The 18,058-nt window shown below is 45.2% G+C and overlaps 1 protein-coding gene across 3 annotated transcripts in view; it reads left to right on the plus strand.

Moving 5' to 3' along the window:
• Positions 1–18,058, plus strand: part of WIPF3 (WAS/WASL interacting protein family member 3) — a 140,683-nt gene that overhangs the window by 318 nt on the left and 122,307 nt on the right. The window lies entirely within an intron of this gene.

Genomic DNA, 18,058 nt, shown 5'->3' on the forward strand with positions numbered 1-18,058 from the left:
TGTTTACAGAGCCATTAGACGTGTTTTGCTTTCAGACTGTAATATTATCTTGCAGAGGTCACTGTCTCTGCCCGTGCTTCTGCCTGCTTGCAGTCTCCTGTTCAGGGCTGTCAGGAGGATGGACTTTTGCACCTGTCCTGAGGGAAGTACATGGAATCTTCACAAAACCCAGAAAAAGGGCAGTCAGTTATAGGAGCCATTCCTTCTCCTTAATGCCCGGTTGGTCTTTGCAGCTCATTGCTTCTTTGAGGTTGATAATAGGTGTGCTTTCTCTACTGCCCACCCTAGCATGCTGTCCTCTTCGGGAGCACCACTCTCTCCCTTTCTTGTAGGAGGTTTCCACCCACGTGTGGGAGAACACAATATTGTCCTTTGATTCAGACTTGCAGGGTTGGTGCAAGAGTATTGGGCACCCAAGGGGAACCTTCAGCCCCTAGGAGATTTGGGGAAAATTAAACTTAACAATCATGATCATCCCAAAACCAACTCTCCCACAGCGATCCTGTTAAAATGTGTAATTGGATATCGTGCTTTTAAATATTAAACTTTGCTCAGTATGTATAAAGGTGCCCACTTCCCCTTAGCTAAAAGAATGTGCTGATAGTTCTTTGAGTTTCTGCCACTTTTAGGACCTGTTTGCTTAGACTGCCACTTCTCTGTGTTGCCTCTCAGAAGCTGCCACCCTAGGCAAAAACCTGTTCTTGCCTAATTGTTGATCCAGCCCTGGAGATTTGGCATATTAACTTGCTTATTCCTAAGCACTGATTTTGGGGAGACTACAGAAGATAAACAAAGCCAATTTTTTTTTTGTATCACACACTGCACAGGCTGTATGTCCCATCACATATTATCACCTCTGTGTGGCATGCTGAGATGTTACAGTGGTGGATTCTTAGTTTATTTATTCTGTTGATATGGAGTCTATGACATGAATAAATGGATAAGTAATGAGAGGGGCACAGGAGGGCAGAGTCATAATAGCTCCACATGGATTTAGAAAAACACCAGAAGTATAGTGGGAGTGGCTGACTGAAAGGATATCTTTTCTTGTTTGCAGTAATTTTGCTGAATATGTGGCCTCAGTATATCATTGTTGTGTAGACTATAATTAAATATAAGATCCCAGCTAAATGACGGTAGGATCTGAGATATCTCCTGCTGGAAATGACGCCGTACAGTGAATATTTATGACCAAATCCAGCATTACCCAGTCTCCAAGACCCTGATGCAGAAGCAAAGAGCAGAGGGGCCGCTGTACACAGACTCTATGCGGGTGCAGTAGCACAGCTTATATTGATGGGCTCTTGAATGAAGATAAGTTCCTTTTTTGATTATTTAATGCTCACCGGATGGTGGTAAGATCTGTTTTGAGCCGGTTAATCTATTTCTACAGAGAGACTGCAGAATCTATATAGTGGAACCATTTTTGTGTAGGCAATACTCTTTTATTGAAGGTTTTTTCACGGCCAGTGATGAAGAGAGGATCAGCTAGATCCGATTAAGCTCTAGAGATACAAGATATCCATGAGCTCTTTGAGGCCGTTTTCCTTCTGTACAAATTCCAGCAGGAGATATCTCAGATCCTACCGTCATTTAGTTGAGATCTTATAGTCTAGCGATTTGTGGATCCCATCCCTTGAACTATATATCATTGTTGTGTGCCACTTGAGTTCATTTCAGAGTTACTATAGAAGCAAGAATTAGTTCAATCTCTTGCTTGACCTTTCTACTTCAAGGGGTACAATACAATTAAAAGACCTCAAAAGAAAAAAAATCTCAAAGGTCGTATCAAAGTGTTTTGGGGGGCTGGCCCCATGACTTAGATGTAGTGCTGCAGCTTAAGAGGTCTTGTCTGGTTGGTTTGGGGTACACCAAAGCAGAAAGGAGGAGGGGAGACACCTGTTACTAAAACTATATTTGTTCTGTTCCCTTCAACTGGCCACCCCCCCCCCCAGGCCGGTGTTAAACATGGCTGTATTGTCTTGGGATATATGAAGTTTGGGCACTGTGATTGTACGGGAAGGATACACAATGGATACAACTAAGAGCAAATAGTATGTGATTGCACACACTCTAGGCTGCTGGATGAAAGATAAGTATAATAACTTTTTATTTAATAAAGAGTGATAGTGTTGAAAGGCACTAGATTATACTGTTTAATGCAGCCTAAAGTCATACAGTATGCGATGATGGACTTGGTTGTTGCCGTCCCACATTGAAGGTGGATGGCATAATATACTTCACTCTGAGCCCAATTAAATAATATGTATAATAATCTTTAAAAAAACTGTTTTTTTTATTTAAAAAATTGTTATACAACCCAAACAGTAGATGATTTGTTTTGTGTTTTAGACATAAATAGACATCCAGGGGCTCAGGGGAAAAACTAGGAAGGAATCCCCAAAGCCCCCACCTTCAGGCTGTGCCTCATTCAGCTTGAGGTAGGCATGGAGGCCCAGAGCAGTTGCCCTAACATGGGTTCTGCCCTTCACATACAGAAGGGGGAACATTTTTAAATGTTATTTTCATGGTTGCTTTTGTGCATGGGTCTCTTTTTATTGATGTCAAATACATAGACACAAAATCTGTCAGGCAATCTGATATCGCATCTGCTGTTTGTTTGTTTTCAGCTGTTGCATTAAGTGCCTTGTGTAACGGACCACGCGTTCTGCCAAGGGTCCTGGGCAGCTGCCCCATTTATACCTAAGAAAAAGCAACCAGGGTTGCACTTTTCACTTCAGTAGCTTTTTGACTTGCTGTCAAATACCGGTATCCTCCAGGGAGAGAGACCCCCATGTGGTTTCATCCAGGTTGTAACTGATCAGTCTGAGCAGGGAATAATAGCTTGAGGATTTAGTTTAGTTTGGTTTTTGTTTCTTTTATCCTGAGAGAGATGGCGAAGGAACATCATCTTGTATGACAAAGAGAGGCATAGCTAAGAAAAAGCAGGTTATGATTCCTTTCTACAGGCCATTGGTGGGATTTGTGTTTGTTTCTGGAAGCTCCGCCTCCACTAGGTTATAGAGAGAGTAGAGGAGGCCCAGAGAAGGCTTACCAAAATGATATCGGCTCTGCACCAACAGTACTATGACATGAACCTTATGGATCTAAGGCAGTGCTTGTCAATCTTTTTGTACCTGTGATCCTTTGATCTAAGCCAAATAAAATTTTGTCCCCCCCCCCCCCCCCCCCGGTGGTGTAGAATAATGGTGCACTTCTGGAGACCTCATAAAGTTTTTGATCCCAGGCATGGATTGTCTGACTCCGTTTGGGGTCCTGAACCATCTAAGGGGATCTTTTACTAAGTTGCATTAGGCGCTGATGCGTGTCTAACACAGCAAGAATGGCCTAACGTGGGACCCTGGAAAATGTCATGTGCGAGTGTTTGAATGTGTGTGCTGCTAACCACATGGTAACTATTTTTTTGTTGTATTTTAGGGGATGTATCAAGGAAAGAGAAGGCATTCCTGAGCTAACTAGGTAGTACATTGATAGTACAGGAGTCCTTACTGCCTGCAAAATAGGTGTTGATAAGTGCTGTTTAAAAATGGCCACATGCTAATGGCAGTATTAACGCATGGTCTTTAATGAAACAAATAGAAAAATCGGGGTTTTTACAGCTGTGGTAAAAATGGCCTTAATACGCTGGAATGGCCATTTGTTACTGCAGCTTAATACAAGGACTCTTAATACTTATAGCTAGAGAGGAGAGATGGTGGAAGAGTAGCCTAATGATAGTACAGTGGCCTACAATGAGAACCTATAGCCACACTAATCCACCTCACCAACCCAATCAGTTAAGAAAGCCCACCTTCTATAATTACCCTAATCACTCCCTTCCTTCCTTCCTTCCTTCTTCCCTTACTTAATCTCTGCACAAAACTAAATGTATCTGTTATCCTGTAATGACAATGTTAACAAAATTATGTAAGCCACATTGAGCCTGCAAATAGGTGGGAAAATGTGGGATACAAATGCAATAAATAAAAAAAATAATAAATAAAAACCAGGGAAATTGGGTTCAATTTCCACTGCAGCTCCTTTTGACTCTGGGCAAGGTACTTAACCTTCCATTGTCCCTTAGTTCTTATCTTTAATTTGTAAACCGCTTTGATTGTAACCACACAAAGGCAGTATATCAAATCCCACCCCCTTTCCCTTACGATAGAGACATTCAAAGACCTCAAAGATAGGAGTAATATGTGAAAAGCAAACTAGTTTCAGTGCAAAGAAACTGTAAAACAAGAAGTCAAATCTGAGGTTGCATGTTAGCAGGGTTTAAAAAAGGTTTGGTTAATTTCAAAAAAAGGAAAGGCCATAAGCCATTATTATTAAGATGGACTTGAGAAAATCCACTGTCTAGAATAAGCAGCATAAAAATCTGTTATACTGTTTTGGTATCTTGCCAGGTACTTGTGACCTGGATTGGCCACTGCTGGAAGCAGGAAACTGGGCTTGATGGACTTTTGGTCTCAGTATGGCAGTGCTTATGTTTTTATGCTACAGTCCTTCATAGGAATTATGGTGGACTCACGGTGGAAGTAGTAGCGAAAAGCACAGATAAGTAAGGGGAAGAGCTTAGCACTTGCCACACTTTCACGAGAGTTTACACAGTTACCAAGAATCTGTGAAGGTAGGCAAACATTTTTATAAAAGCACTTGTGGGGCTGGGCTTAGAGAGATTGAGACCACCAGTAATATTTTAGAATCAAGATGGTTATCAGGGACTTTAATTTCGATACTATCCCTTGCCAGGGGAAAAAAAAAACAAACAACCTACCTCACCTTTGAAAGCTATTGTACAGAGTTAAGGTAAACAGCAAGAGGCAAAGACTGAAGTACATTAATTATGACTTTAGTGCCACATTCTGCACTCCATGTTCACAATTTTATGCTACAGCAGGAAAGGACGGTGGGATGGCAGAGTTTATTAGCAACTTGTGGCAGAGTGCCAGGCGCTTCCTAAGTGCACCTCTGAGGGCTGAAAGCATGCCTCTCAGAGAACTCCAGCATTGCCTATATCAGCTGCTCTGCATGCTGCAGTTTCTTGAGTGAGAATATTAAGGTTTTACACACTCAGGCACTGCACAAACATCTGGGAACTCACCGAGTTTGGTCCAGAATCTCCAGAATTACCTCTATGCCGTGTCATCTGTTCCTGGGACAGTCACAAGTGTCAAACATATTCCCTTTGGTATTTCAAACATATTTATACAAGGGTGCAAGAAACTCTACTGGGATGCATTACAGATACCTCAGAAAGAAGGTTAGGCAATGAGTGTGTGTTTATTTATTTATTTATTTTATTTTATTTGTTGCATTTGTACCCCACATTTTCCCACCTGTTTGCAGGCTCAATGTGGCTTACATAGTACCGTCAAAAGCGTTTGCCCAGTCTGTTGATAATAAATACAAGGTTGTATAGTGATCGAATGAAGTATATGTGGAGGGTCAGAAGGGACGAAGGTTGTGTGTTGTCCAGTACGATCATTAGTCATGCTGTGTTGCTTGGTGAAGAGGTTTACGTAGGGTCGTTGGGGTAGGCCTTTTTGAAGAGGTTGGTTTTTAGTGATTTCCTGAAGTTTAGGTGGTCATGGATTGTTTTCACAGCTTTTGGGAGGCCATTCCATAGTTGTGTGCTTACGTAGGAGAAGCCGGATGCGTAAGTTGTTTTGTATTTCAGTCCTTTGCAGTTTGGGTAGTGTAGGTTTAGGAATGATCTGCCTATTCACTCGACTGCTTCTCCAGGTAGCTGTCATTTATTGACCCCTTGATAAGTTCTTCTTGTCCTTTTTCACTGCCTTTTGACTTCTGGATTTCCTTCTTTCTTGAACTATGTTCACTTTCCACCATTCTTGCTGGTGATCCCTCCGACTGTTATGCTACACAGGGCTGCCAAGAGACAAAGCCGGGCCTGGGGCAAACAAGGGGCCTGCCCAGGGTTACCATACGTTCGGATTAACCCGGACGGACATGTCTGGGCGTCCGGGCGGGTTTTGCCAGTCCGCCCGTTTGTCCGGACTTCAACTCTCGGTGGCCATTTTGAATCCCGAGACCGTCACAGCAACAGGATGCAGGGCAAGGGCAGGACAGAGGAGGCTCTTTCCTGCCCCAAAGAGGTCACTAGACCACCAGGGCAGTAGATAGTAAGGGAGGGGAGGGGAATATGTGACGGGGCGGGGTGAAAGTGAGAAAGGGCGGGATGAGGATGTGAAAGGGGCATGGTGTGGACGGGGTAGGGATGTGGTGTGGGCGGGGCAGGGGCATGACATGTGTCCTCTTTTTCAGAGGACAAAATATGGTAATCCTAGGCCTGCCCCACCCTAATTTTTGTGAAAAAAATCAAAGCCCCCTGTTGCTTTTTAAACACTAGTTCTTCACTGGCAGTGAGCACGAGCAGCCAGTGACGGATACAAATTGCTCCCACTGGCCCCACAGCCTTCCCTCTGTTTCCTACTTATGCGGAAACAGGAAATTGCATCACTGGGAAGGCTGTGCAGCTGGTATTAGCAGTGTATATCAGTCACTGGCTGCTCGTGCTCGCTGCCATCAAAGAACTGCTGTTTTAAAGTTATAGAAGGCATTGATTTTTTACAAAAACAAATTGTCCAACACTAGCACTGGCCCCTCCTTGGAGGTTGGGCCCGGAATGTGACTTTGTGAGCCCTTGGCCCAGAGGTGGCCACGTGAGAACCACTTCTTGGTAGACAGAGTCCCCTCAGAACTAAGAGTGCTCCCAAGAACTGGACCGGACCACAAGTGGAGATGAACTGAGGCAGCTTTATTAGCAGCAAAAAACACAGGACTAAAATGGTAGCCAAACGGCACAGAAAGGAAAACAGGCAGCCTAGCTATACAGTCTAACCTAGCTGTAGCAAGGCAAATATAAAGCATAAAATATGCTGCCCGTCTCGTCTTCCGCCAGGGTCGCTTTACTCATACTACCCCTCTCCTCAAGTCGCTTCACTGGCTCCCTCTCTGTTTTCGCATCCTGTTCAAGCTTCTTCTACTAACCTATAAATGTACTCACTCTGCTGCTCCCCAGTATCTCTCCACACTCGTCCTTCCCTTCACCCCTTCCCGTGCACTCCACTCCATGGATAAATCCTTATCTGTTCCCTTCTCCACTACTGCCAACTCTAGACTTCGCACCTTCTGTCTTGCTGCACCCTACGCCTGGAATAAACTTCCTGAGCCCCTACGTCTTGCCCCATCCTTGGCCACCTTTAAATCTAGACTGAAAACCCATCTCTTTAACATTGCTTTTGACTCGTAACCACTTGTAACCACTCGCCTCCACCTACCCTCCTCTCCTCCTTCCTGTACACATTAATTGATTTGATTTGCTTACTTTATTTCTTGTCTATTAGATTGTAAGCTCTTTGATCGGGGACTGTCTTTCTTCTATGTTTGTGCAGCGCTACGTACGCCTTGTAGCGCTATAGAAATGCTAAATAGTAGTAGTAGTAGTAAAGTAGAACAGCCTAGCTGTATAGGGAAATCAAATATAAGCATCCTAGCTGCACCTCTCAATACTAGCAGAGCACTGCAAACATATGGCATACAGTAGAACACAACAGACTAGGCAAAGGGCTCGCCCTAGTGGGTTAAAGACAAACAGGCAATACGTGGCTGACAGAGGTAACACCGCTAAGGAAAGGGTTCATTCTGTCAGTACACGCAGATGAGCTGCGGAACAACCAGGGCAAGCTCCCTCAAAACCAGAGTGGAGCAGAAGCAAAACAAAGAGAAAAGAAAAAGTCTCTTGAGGACCTGCATCGCAGGTGGAGGCAAGAGCGGGTCACTCTGCTCACAGAAGACTAGGGATGTCACCCGAGACGAGCAAACAGTCACTGAGCCAGATGCTCCCAAGGCAAGCAAATGAAGAAGCCAAACCTGAGCCGATGCTCCCAATGTAGAAGACTCAACGGCCCTGCACAGCACCCAAGGGCCAGGATCAGCCCACACGGACCCCTCCGTGCTCCAAGCACCACTCCCTCGTCCAGAGACACCTCGGGACGTGGCCCTGTCATCCAGCCCACACAGTCCCAAACACAGCACAAAGCCACTCGCTGCATACAGTGAGTAAGGACTCACTGTGGGTGACTGGAAAATCAACTGAGGCACGGGAGACTCTGGACTCACAGGACTGGTAGCAGGCTTCACTGGACCCAAGCAAAGTTGAAAGCTGTAGGCCAAGCTTTACTTCTCTGGACTCCCTGGCTTGGAAGCAGACTTCCACTGGAATACAGCATAAGGAGAAAGCTGTAGGCCAAGCTTCAGGTCACAGCCTCACAAAGCAGTGGCGTAGCCAAGGGTGGGCCCAGGCCCATCCACTTTGGGCTGAGGCCCACCCAGTGGCAACATACCTATGATGTGGCTAGCAGGGATCCCCAAGCCCCACTAGCCGAAAACTCCCAACAACTGTCCTGCCTGCATATCTACTGCATACATACTGCTTGCACTGGCCCCACAGCCTTCCCTCTGATGTATTCCCACCTATGCGGAAACAGGAGGTTGCATCAGAGGGAAGGCTGTGGGGCCAACATGAGCAGTCTGTATTAGCTGCTGCTCCCTGCAGGTGAAAATCTGCTATTTACAAGGTATGCAGGGGAGGGGGATAATTGAGAGGCCATATGACATGCAGGCAAGTGAGGGCGAGACCAAATCACTTGTTAGACAAGGCAGAGTTCTTCTGCCCATCCATCTTGGGCCCAGGCCCACCCAAAATTGGGTGTCTGGCTACACCCCTGTCACAAAGAAACAGAAGTTGGAACTAGCAGGGCCCAGTCAGGCCTGGGCCCCATCAAGGATAATTGCCAGAACTTTGAGCACCCTCAGAAGCCAGCTTAAGAAGTGCTCAGTGCTGATGACATCACCAGCTTGGCCTCCACCACTCTACAGTGACCCCACAGGTTACTGACTGGAACTGCAGGTAATTTTAGAAGGAGGAACAGGGCACTGACGAGTGCCCTGACGAGCAAGGCACGGACGTCGTGATGAATCTCCCCTCTGCCCCCTCCCCACTCGGCGGCCTTGATGCTACATAGTTTCTTGCTTTAACCCCTCATTAGATTTCAGTTATGCTCCTACCCCTACTCACCAGCATGGCCCTGCCTCAATCTTGTATTTTTCTCCAACTGCTAACACTCAAACTTCTCAACTCAGTTCTTCCCCTCTCTGACCATCATCCAAAAAGTTTCACATATAATCACCCTCCCCCATAATCTCATCTAGTCATCACCAGCAAATGTAAGAATCATCACCCTTGCACTCTCTCTTCACCATTGTCTCATCTCTTCATTTATCCACTCAGTTATCCAAATCTGTCAATGAGGCAGTCTCTTCCTGTAACACTATATCCTCTTCTGCTTAGGTCACTCTTGCTCCTCCTATTCCCCATCTTGTACTTTGCACCAAATCCCAGCCTTAGCTGACTTCCAGAATCTGCTACCTACATTCTTGTGCCTCATCTATAGACCGCCTATGGCTAAAATCCTGTGCCCATGTTGATATGTCATATATTTAAAATTCTTGCTGATCTCCTCCCAGTCTGTTTCACAAGATTAGACATGAGTTCCCCATTAAGTCTTCTCCATCTCCCCTTACCTCACTTCATTCTCACATAATTCTTTCAAACCCTGCCACCCTTTCTTTCTTTCTTTTCTAAAATCACAAAGAAGGAAACTGCACATTTTCTGTTCTTCTTCAAACTCACTACCTGTTCCTCTGATCCCATTCACATCCATCTGCTCAGCTCTTTCTGTCTTACTGTCATCCCTTGTATCAGTCAGATACTCAAGTTATCATTTTCCTCTGCAACTGTTCCTGATTCCTTCAAGCATTCTGTGTTTACAGTAGTCCTGAAAAACCTTCCCTGGGCCCTATCTGCTCTTCCAACTATTGTCCCATCTCTCTACTCCCTTTCATATCCAAGCTACTTGAACATCTCCACGGTCTTGACTTTCTTTCATCTCAGATTATTCTTGATCCACTCCATTCTGGTTCTCACACTATCCGCCTTATTTTCGAAAGTGATGGGCGCCCAGATTTCGACCCAAATCGGGAGATGGGCGGCCATCTCGCAAAGGCGCCCAAATCGGTATAATAGAAAGCCGATTTTGGGCGTCTTCAACTGCACTCCGTCGCGGGAATGAACAAAGTTGACGGGGGCATGTCGGAGTCGTGGTGAAGGCGGGACTGGGGCGTGTTTATCAGCCGAGGAGAGATGGGCGCCCTCGGCCGATAATCGAAAAAAGAAAGGCGTTTTTATCGCGAATTTGGGTCACTTTTTTTGGACCCTTTTTTTTCACGGACAAGTCCCAAAAAAGTGCCCTAAATGACCAGATGACCACCAGAGGGAATCGGGGATCACCACCCCTGACTCCCCCAGTGGTTACTAACCCCCTCCCACCAAAAAAAACAACAACTTTAACAACTTTTTTTTCCAGCCTGTATGCCACCCTCAAATGCCATACCCAGCTCCATCACAGCAGTATGCAGGTCCCTAGAGCAGTTGTTAGTGGGTGCAGTGGACTTCACCCAGGTGGACCCAGGCCCATCCCCCCCCTACCTATTACACTTGTGCTGGTAAATGGGAGCCCTCCAAACCGCCCCCAAAACCCACTGTACCCACATGTAGGTGCCCCCCTTCCGCCATAAGGGCTATGGTAAATAAGGACTATGGTAATGGTGTAGAGTTGTGGGCAGTGGGTTTTGGGGGGGGATTTGAGGGGCTCAGCACCCAAAGGAAGGGAGCTATGGACTTGGGAGGAATTTTACTTTTTTTTTTTTAATTGTTACAAGTGCCCCCTAGGATGCCCGGTTGGTGTCCTGGCATGTGAGGGGGACCAGTGCACTACGAATCCTGGCCACTCCCACGACCAAATGCCTTGGATTTGTTCGTTTTTGAGCTGGGCGCCTTCGGTTTCCATTATCGCTGAAAAATGATTACGCCCAGCTCAAATCCGCACAAATCCGATGCATTTGCGGTCCCAAACCGTATTATCGAAAAAAAAGATGGGCGCCCGTTTTTTTTCAAAAATACGGTCTGTCCCGCCCCTTCACATACCCGTTCTCGGACATAGACGCCCATGGAGATGGGCGTTCGCGTTCAATTATGCCCCTCTATGTATTCTATAGAAGTAGGTCTTAGCAAAGTCTCCAGTGACCTATTTTGACCAGATTCAAGGGCCTTTACTCAGTCCTTATCCTGCTGTTGATACTTATTCCTCAATATACTGTCCTCATTTGGATTTCAGGCTTTGCTGTGTCTTGGATTTCTTCTTATTTCTCCCATCACACTTTAGTATATGCTCTGGAGGATCCCTCTCCACTGTTATCCCACTATCAGTCAGTGTACCTCAAGGCCCTGTCTTGAGACCTCTTCTCTAACATATATATATATATATATATATATATATATATATATATATATATATATATATATATATATATATATATATATATATATATATATATTTGTTCCTTTGGTACTTTGATCTCCTCTCATGTTTAGTCCAAAAAAAGAGGCCAAAAGTTTAAACAATGGTCAAATATCAACCTTGAATACATCTTCATTGTTGCCTCTCTAATCCATCATCAATCAAACCTGGCATGGCCAGTTTTTGGCAGAAATGTGCATCAGAAATATACATCAGAACACATGTAGGCACTCAAGCACTGGGGTAACAATTCAAGCACTTACTGTGTGAGTGTTTTACTTCAGAAAAAAAGATTGGAGTTTCTAATGATCAGTCATAATCTTGGACATTAACATTTTTTTGGTCATATTCTAATACATACCCGAGATGCAGGTATCCTCTTGAAATGTGGCCGTGATGGGTTTGGATATGATTGAATACGTTTCATTGTTGCCATTCTGGTGTCTTTTGTTGTCTGTCTTCATGGCCTCTCTGAACCAGGTTGTCATTTGAATACTCTTCTCCCATGGTTTTTCAGTACCATCTTTATGCTGATGAACTGCAGTCTACCTCTCTGCACCTGAAATTTCTTCTACTGCCTGGATTGGCTTGAGTTGGGGAGGCTGTTTAGGCAGCATTCAGAATCCCTGGGGATCAAGGGAGGGACAATCATGCCCATTGTACAATAACTATTTCCAATAGATAGAATTGGGGCCCCTCACTGCAGGGTTCTGGAAGTCCTGGTGCATGGTCCCATCCCAGGACTGTTGCTGTAATGACCAGATTAAAATAAGATGGGAGGGATATAGAGGGAAAAAATCCTTGAGTAGGTGCCAATTAAAGCTCCTGGTGCTGATTTAGAGCCCTGATTTGGATTGAGCTGGAAGCCCAAAGGAACATGAGGAACCCCCACCAACTTTGTGTTGAGCAAAAATGTGCATGTTTTTCTCCAGATGGCCATACTTATAGCATCATCCTACATGTCAGGTTTGGAGGAGGGTTGGCTCCTGTGGGCCAGATGTGTGCTGCCACAGGCTAGCAGAAATGATATTACACAGCCACCAAAGGCCACATATTTATTATTAGGATTTATTTACCGCCTTTTTGAAGGAATTCACTCAAGGCGGTGTACAGTAAGAATAGAACAAACATGAACAATAGGCAATTACAGCAGTAAAAAATATTAAAGTAACAATACAAAATATGGCATGGTATACTAGCAATGACAACACAATACGTAATAGAACATTATAATTGGTAGTGAAGGGTAAGGCAAAGTTGTAACATTTAGATGAGTAAGAAAGTAGGAAGAATTTGAAAGTAAGGTGACTGATTTGAAGAAAGTTGCACATGAGGTCAGAGAGATGGTTAAATATTATCTCTGTTAGGCTAGGAGTGGATAAACATGTCCCGCTGCAGTATGTGCAGCCCGAGTCAATCCTTGTTTGTGTGAGTGAGACATTAGTTAACCAAGCCTTTAATGGAAGATAACTAACTTGTTATCTTCCATTAAAGGCTTGGTTGAAGAGGCAAGCTTTCACCTGCTTCCTGAAGTAGAGATAGTCTTGTGTTAAGCGGAGCCTTTCAGGCAATGCATTCCAGAGTGTGGGGGCTACTCCGGAGAAGGCTCGCTTACATTGTATAATGTCTTTTGGGGAGGGTGTAGTCACTGAAATTCCTTGGGAGGACCTTAGTGTCCTTGGCGGTGTGTGGAAGATCATCCTATTCTTCAGATACTTGGGGCCATTTCCTTTCAGGGCCTTGAAGATCAGACATAGAGTTTTAAATTTAGCCCTGTATTGTACTGGTAGCCAATGAAGTTTTTGCAAAAATGGTGTGATGTGGTCACATCACTTGCAACCTTCTATGAGTCTTGCTGCTGCATTCTGAATCAACTGGAGCTGGTGCAGGCCCTTTGTAGTCAGACCATTGTATAGTGCATGCACAACTTGGATAAGATTTACCTTCTCGATGTAAGGAGAGAGGCAGCGTAGCTGTCGCAAATAGTAGAAGCAGCTCTTGAAGGTTGCTTGGATTTGGGGAATCAGAGTAAGTGTTGAATCTAACTGGTATTCCAAGGTTCCTGACTTGTGATTTGAGGGGGAGTTCATACTTCCCAAAAGGGATTTTGATGTCAGGTATGTATCCACTTGTGTTAGGGACCCAGAGAAGCTCGGTTCTACTTGGGTTCAGGCAAAGTTTGTTGTGTTTAGCCCATTCTTGAATTGATGTTAGACAAGTGATCAGTTTATTCAATGCTGTAGGTAAATCAGGTTCAATGGGTATGAGTAGATGCACATCATCCGCATAGATGTAGAACTGAGTGTCCATTGACCGAATCAGCTCAGCTAGTGGCTTGAGGTAGATATTGAACAGAGCAGGTGACAGAATCGATCCTTGTGGTACCCCGCAGGTCAGTGTCCATGGTGGTTATGAGTTGCTGCCAAACATTATGGATTGTTGCCTGTTTGATAGATAGGATCTCAACCAGGCAAGTACTGTACCATTGATACCTGTTTCTGTCAGTCGTGCTAGCAAGATATCATGATCCACAGTTTCAAAAGCTGCTGAGAAATCTAGCAGTACTAACATTGAGGCAAATCCCTTGTCTCGGTTTCTGTGAAGATCTAGCAGTTATATGAGGACCGTTTCTGTTCCATAACCAGGTCCGAATCCAGATTGACGTGGATGTAGCCAGTTACTCTTTTCTAGCCATTCATTAAGTTGAACACACACTGCTTGTTCTATAAGTTTCCTTAGAAACGGGATGTTGGATACTGGCCTGTAACTTTCAAGTTTGTCCTGGTCAAGGTTGTTTTTCTTCAGCAGAGGGCGAACCACTGCCCTTTTTAATGCTGTTGATAGTTGCCCATTAGAAAGAGAGGTGTTCACAATTTTTGTGGCGCCTTCTATAAGGCCCATACTTGCCTGCTGCACTATCTTTGATGGGCAGGGATCGAGGGAGCAGGTAGTTGGTCGAAGGTCTCTTAGGAGTTTGTCAAGGCTCTCCTCTGTCATTAGGTTAAAAGTGTTCCATCTGTCTCTGTTAAGAGGGGGCGAGTTTGTGCACCCCTGGTTGACTGATTGGGCAGTGGGTGGGATTGCCTGTAAGTCCTGGTGGAGACTTTTAATTTTGTTGGCAAACTATGCATCAAAATCATTGCAGTTCAGTTTAGACTGTTTTCTTTGTGTGGCCACAGGACAGCAAAAGGCAGCCAGTGGACCATAGTTTAGACATGTTGGTGATGCAAAACAGGATTGTTATGATAACACACTAACTGAGAAGCTTCTCAATGGTAAGAGTTTTATAATAAAGTAAAAGACAATCTCAGATGTTGAGTCTTGTACGTGGGATGTAGATATTTCTTTATTTTATCCCAGTTAGAATTTTTACATATTAAGTAGCAATTTTTATTATGTTCTTATTAAAATATACGCACAGGCTTACAAATTTGTTCCCAGTAAGATGTTACCCTAGAATGTTTGCACACTGGATCAATAAAATATATTTGCTTAGCTTACTTACACTTTCTTTAGTTTTGCTTTGCTACCTTGGCTGCTAATCAAAGTTTCACTGTTATATCATACTAGTAAAAAAGGCCCGTTTCTGACAGAAATGAAACGGGCGCTAGCAAGGTTTTCCTCGGAGTGTGTATGTTTGACAGAGTGTGTTTGACAGTAACTGTGTGTGAGAGAGAGAGAGTGAATGTGCAAGTGTGTGTGTGTGACAGAGAGAGAGTGAGACTGTCTCCTCTGTCCCCTGCCCTCCCTCCAGCCACTCAGCGATTCTTCTCTCTCCACTGCTCCCCCTCCAGGCACCCTGCGATTCTCCTCTCTCCCCTGCCCCCCCCCTCCAGCCACTTTGCGATTGTCCTCTCTCCCCTGCCCCCCCTCCAGCCACCCAGCGATTCTCCTCTCTCCCCTGCCTCCCCTCTCCAGCCACCCCGCGATTCTCCTCCCCTGCCCCCCTTCCAGGCACCCAGCGATCCTTCTCTGTCCCCTGCCCCCCCCCGTATCCACCCAGCAAGTCTCCTTTCTCCCCTGCCCCCCCTCCCACCACCCAGCGATTCTCCTCTCTCCCCTGTCCCCCCTCCAGGCACCCAGCGATTCTTCTCTGTCCCCTGCCCCCCCATAGCCACCCTGCGATTCTCCTCTCTCCCCTGCCCCCCCTCTCCAGGCACCCACCGATTCTCCGTCGCTCCTTTGAAAGCCCTGCCCACCTGTAGCCTTCCCTTCCAGTTCGTTCCCTGTGAGTCCCGCCTTCTGACGTCATTTCCTCTTTCCGCGAGGGCAGGACTGTGAGGGAATGAACTGAAAGGGAAGGCTACAGACGGGCAGGGCTTTCAAAGGAGCGACGGAGAATCGGTGGGTGCCTGGAGAGGGGGACAGGGGAGAGAGGAGAATCGTGACGGGTCGGAGACCGGGGCACTGGTGAGCGCAACGCAGGATGGTGTAAGCGACGGCAGTGGCCGATGGAAAAAAAAAACATAGTAGATGACGGCAGGAAAAGACCTGCATGGTCCATCCAGTCTGCCCAACAAGATAAACTCATGTGTTCTATTTTTTGTGTATACTTTACCTTGATTTGTATCTGTCATTTTCAGGGCACAGACCGTATAAGTTTGCCCAGCACTATCCCTGCCTCCCAACCACCGGCTCTGGGACAGACTGTATAAGTCTGCCCAGCACTATCGTCGCCTCCCAACCACCAGCCCCGCCTCCCACCACCGGCTCTGCCACCTAATGTCAGCTAAGCTTCTGAGGATCCATTCCCTCAGAACAGGATTCCTTTATGTTTATCCCACGCATGTTTGAACTGCGTCACCGTCTTCCTCTCCACCACCTCCCGCGGGAGAGCATTCCAAGCATCCACCACTCTCTCCGTGAAAAAATACTTCCTGACATTTTTCTTGAGTCTGCCTCCCTTCAATCTCGTATCGCGCCCTCTAGTTCTACCGCCTTCCCATCTACGGAAAAGGTTCGTTTGCGGATTAATATCTTTCAGATATTTGAATGTCTGTATCATATCACCCCTATTTCTCCTTTCCTCCAGGGTATACATGTTCAGGTCAGCAAGTCTCTCCTCATACGTCTTGTAACGCAAATCCCGTACCATTCTCGTAGCTTTTCTTTGCACCGCTTCAATTCTTTTTACATCCTTAGCAAGATAAAGGCGGATTTTGAAGAGCTGAGGGTGAGTGAAACACGTCCAATAGCTGCCCCGGGCTGCAGAAGAAGGGTGAGACATGAAGGTGGCGAGGGAAGGAGAGTAATGCCTGCCATTCTTATATCTTATCCTATCCTATATAATAGAAAGCCCCTCCAGCGTTCTGAAGCTGACTCCATGGCACTGTGACGTTGCGGGACAGTGAGAGCCAATGAAACGCTGAACTACAGACTTACGACCCTACACTGCCACAGTGCCATGGAGTCAGCTTCAGAACGTTGGAGGTGCTTTTTATTATATAGGATCAGATTCTGTCTCTTTCTCTCTCTCTCTGAATGGAAGCCTCTCACCGTGGTCCAGGACAAGATACCCTTTGTTGTTCTCTTGTTAGGTTCATTTCTCCATGGCACATCCTTCTGGTCCCTTTGATGGGTTGGAGAACTCCTTCAATTGGATAGAGTCCAGGAAACCCCTTGTTTTATAGTGTTAATGAGCATAGACAGCAGTGGCTTTGCCTGTCATTGGCTGTAGGCAGCTGAAAGTAGGTGTAGTTCTTTGTTTGCACTTTAGGATTGGTCCAGATTAATAGGATATCCTAAGTCATGGGTAATTGTCCTATGATGCAGGCCATATTTAGCTTAAGTATACAGAAATCATTATTTTGATAGGTCCAGTAAAGATGAATCTTCATTATTTAGGTAACAGACCTGTTTGTCTTATCACCCATTGGGTGAGCATATTTGCCAAGTTGTTCCAACCTTAAGCTATACTGAAATAACTTCACATCATGGTTCTTCCCTGTTCCATGACTTTAGCATAACCATTCAGACTTCCATGTAGACATTTTCTGGTACAGCAGTATGCATCAATAATTGCTAATCAGTTCTCTTAATATTACATCTCATACCTGGTATTCTAGCAGCCAACCAGCAAAGCCTAACTTGACTTAGAGGCCCATTTTACTAAGCTGTGTTGGGCACTAATGCATGTCTAGCACAGTTTAAAAGAGCTTACAGTGGGACATTTTGTATACACATACTGATCACAACAGAATTTTGAAACGTTTTTCCATGGAGGTTGCGTGTCGGGGTGGAGAGTGGGCACTTCTGAGCTATCACATCTGCATTATTGCATGCTAACTGATTAGCATATAATTAGTGTGTAAGCTCTTACCTCCTACAAAATGGATGGCAGTATGTTCTGATGTGCAAATTTTGGTAATAGCCATTAATTGAGAAAATAGAAAATTAGCAATCTTCTGGCAGTGGGGAAAAATGCCCTTAGTGCAGGGTTAAAAACCCACGTAAGTGCGCGCTAAGGCCAACTTTTCCCCGCAGCTTGATAAAAGGACTTCTTAATTTCATATAGTGTGTAGCCCCTTAAGCCACCCCAAAACTAACTATAATAACTCCCCAGCTTCATGTCCAATTTGAAGAAACATTGAGAATAGGACAACAAAATTTAATAA

The sequence above is a fragment of the Microcaecilia unicolor genome, chromosome 1, assembly GCF_901765095.1.
Source record: "Microcaecilia unicolor chromosome 1, aMicUni1.1, whole genome shotgun sequence".
NCBI classification, from domain to species: Eukaryota; Metazoa; Chordata; class Amphibia; order Gymnophiona; family Siphonopidae; genus Microcaecilia; species Microcaecilia unicolor.